The 2,816-nt window shown below is 35.2% G+C and overlaps 1 protein-coding gene across 3 annotated transcripts in view; it reads right to left on the bottom strand.

Annotated features, from left to right (window-relative positions):
• Window positions 1–1,126: 1,126 nt before the first annotated feature.
• rab15 (RAB15, member RAS oncogene family) overlaps window positions 1,127–2,816 on the bottom strand; it is a 55,018-nt gene continuing 53,328 nt past the window's right edge. For all 3 annotated transcript variants that reach the window (XR_009804066.1, XM_061885989.1, XM_061885990.1), the window contains one exon: window positions 1,127–2,816. This exon is cut by the window's right edge. The gene's annotated coding sequence lies outside the window, so the exon portion shown is untranslated.

Below are 2,816 nucleotides of genomic sequence, written 5' to 3'. Positions count from 1 at the left end.
AAAATTTTTTTTCTGCTGTTACCTCAGAAATTGCCTGTTCAGATGTTATGATTGTGGCTCAGAGATTTGTATGTAGATTATATTTATTTTCCACAACAAACAGGATAACTTAAATACCCTGGCAGTGGCAATAAGCTCAAATGTTTTTATTTACATTTTTTGAGTTGATTTTCATAAAATATGCTATTTAACTGCTACTGTTTAACAAGGACTGATTTAAATTGTGTTTGCACAACAAATGTTTTGGCGCTTTTGTTCATGTGAGAGAATATTCCAATAAAGGTGCACTACACACTACTTTTGAATTCATTATTGGGCTTTGTGTATACAATGCAGTTAATCGCGATTAATCGGAGAAATAGTGCGATTAACTTCGATTAATTTTTTTAATCGTTGCCCAGCCCTAATATATATATATATATATATATATATATATATATATATATATATATATATATATATATATATATATATATATATACACACACACACACAACTTGTCCAGGGTGTACCCTGCCTTCCGCCCGTGTGCAGCCCACCTCCAAAGACATGCACCTGGGGATAGGTTGATTGGCAAAACTAATTTGGCCGTAGTGTGTGAATGTGAATGTTGTCTATCTATCTGTGTTGGCCCTGTTATGTTTTTTTGCTTCTTTCTATACATTTCTTGGTTGGCATAGCTGCCGTGCCAGCAACTTGAGGATTCCAGGTTAGATTCCTTTCCGCCATTCTAGTCACTTTCTTTGTTTCGTTGGGCAAGACACTTTACCCACCAGCTCCCAGTACCACCCACACTAGTTTGAATGCTGCTTAAAAATGTACATAATGGGTTCCACAAAATTAAGCGCTTTGAGTGTCTGGGAAAAAAAGCGCTATGTAAACTTCACTTTTTCATTTAATTTTTTTGTTATTTTACTTTACTCTCATACATTTATAAATTAACATCTTGGATCTTGTTTTTTTTTTTACATTTCTCTTCTTTATTTATGTTTTTTTTCCACAGTACCTTCCTAATCTTCCCAACCCAGTTTTACAAAGTAAATGTAAGATACAATATAAATATAGTGTAGGATATAACATTTAATTAAAAAAAAACAACATAACAAATAAACACCCTTGAACCAAGTTTTAAATATGCAAGTATTTACTCCAAAACATGTGACAAGAATAATATGCTGCATTCTGCTTGTTGAATGTCATATTTACACAAATACCAGTAAAGGAGGAATATTTTTTTTTTGTTCTTGGTAAACAACATTATAGAGTATGACTCGGACACACACACACACACACACACACACACGCACACACACACACACACACACACACACACACACACACACACACACACACACACACAGGTTAGCTTTCAAAGAATAAGAAAAGGATGCAGACATAGTTGATGTCGTTCTGTCTCCAAGAGGCATCTCTGGTTGAATAATTGAAATTACAGCCAAATGATTTTTAACTTCACTGAAGTTGCAATAAAAAAATTAAAAAGTATCCGGTGAAAAATGCTCACTTGCCTCCAGGTGTTGTCGTCATTACATTAAATTAAGTCTGTGATAAAAATAGGCTTTATTTTTATTTTGTACTATTAAACTAAATATATACATTAGGGGTGCACAAAAAAATTGACTTATTCATTCCGATTCTATGTCGATTCATAAGATTCAAAAATCGATTTAAATTTTTTTTTTAAATGTTCTTAAAGGCCTACTGAAACCCACTACTACCGACCACGCAATCTGATAGTTTATATATCAATGATGAAATATTAACATTGCAACACATGCCAATACGGCCTTTTTAGTTTACTAAATTACAATTTTAAATTTCCCGCGGAGTTTCCTGTTGAAAACGTCGCGGAATGATGACGCGTGTTTGTGACGTTATTAGTTTGAGGGGACATATTAACGCAGCACCACTTGCGGCTAAAAGTCGTCTCTTTTCATCGCATAATTACACAGTATTTTGGACATTTGTGTTGCTGAATATTTTACAATTTGTTCAATTAATAATGGAGAAGTCAAAGTATAAAGATGGAGTTGGGAAGCTTTAGCCACACAAACACATGGTGTTTCCTTGTTTAAAATTCCTGGAGGTGAAGCTTTACTATGGATCAGAGCGGTCAAGCGAACATGGATCCTGACAACATGTCAACCAGCAGGTTTCGGTGAGAAAATTGTGGTAAAAAGTCGCCTCTTACCGGAGATCAGCGGAGCTGCCGTGACTTCCCTCAGAGACTGGTGTCAACACACCCGTGGACACACCCCTCCGATTATCAGGTACTATTTAACTCACTAAAACACTAGCAACACAATAGAAAGATAAGGGATTTCCCAGAATTATCCGAGTAAATGTGTCTAAAAACATCTGAAATCGCTCCCAATGCAATCGCCTTTTTTTTTTTTTTTACTTTATTCATTTATTTTTTTCTAGTCCTTCACTATCCTCATCCACAAATCTTTCATCCTCGCTCAAATTAATGGGGAAATTGTGCGAATAGCTCTTGCTGCTGGAGGCTCCCATTATAAACAATGTGAGGAGCCCTCACACCGGTGACATCATCGTCTGCTACTTCCGGTAAAGGCAGAGCTTTTTTATTAGCGACCAAAAGTTGCGAACTTTATCGTCGATGTTCTCTACTTAATCCTTTCAACAAAAATATGGCAATATTGCAAAATGATCAAGTGTGACACATAGAATGGACCTGCTATCCCCGTTTAAATAAGAAAATCTCATTTCAGTAGGCCTTTAAAAACTGATTTAAAAACATTTTTTCGTTGATAATTTTCCCAAAAATCGATCTTTTG

The sequence above is a fragment of the Nerophis ophidion genome, linkage group LG24 (genome assembly GCF_033978795.1).
Source record: "Nerophis ophidion isolate RoL-2023_Sa linkage group LG24, RoL_Noph_v1.0, whole genome shotgun sequence".
NCBI classification, from domain to species: Eukaryota; Metazoa; Chordata; class Actinopteri; order Syngnathiformes; family Syngnathidae; genus Nerophis; species Nerophis ophidion.
This window is presented reverse-complemented; position numbering and strand designations above follow the sequence as displayed.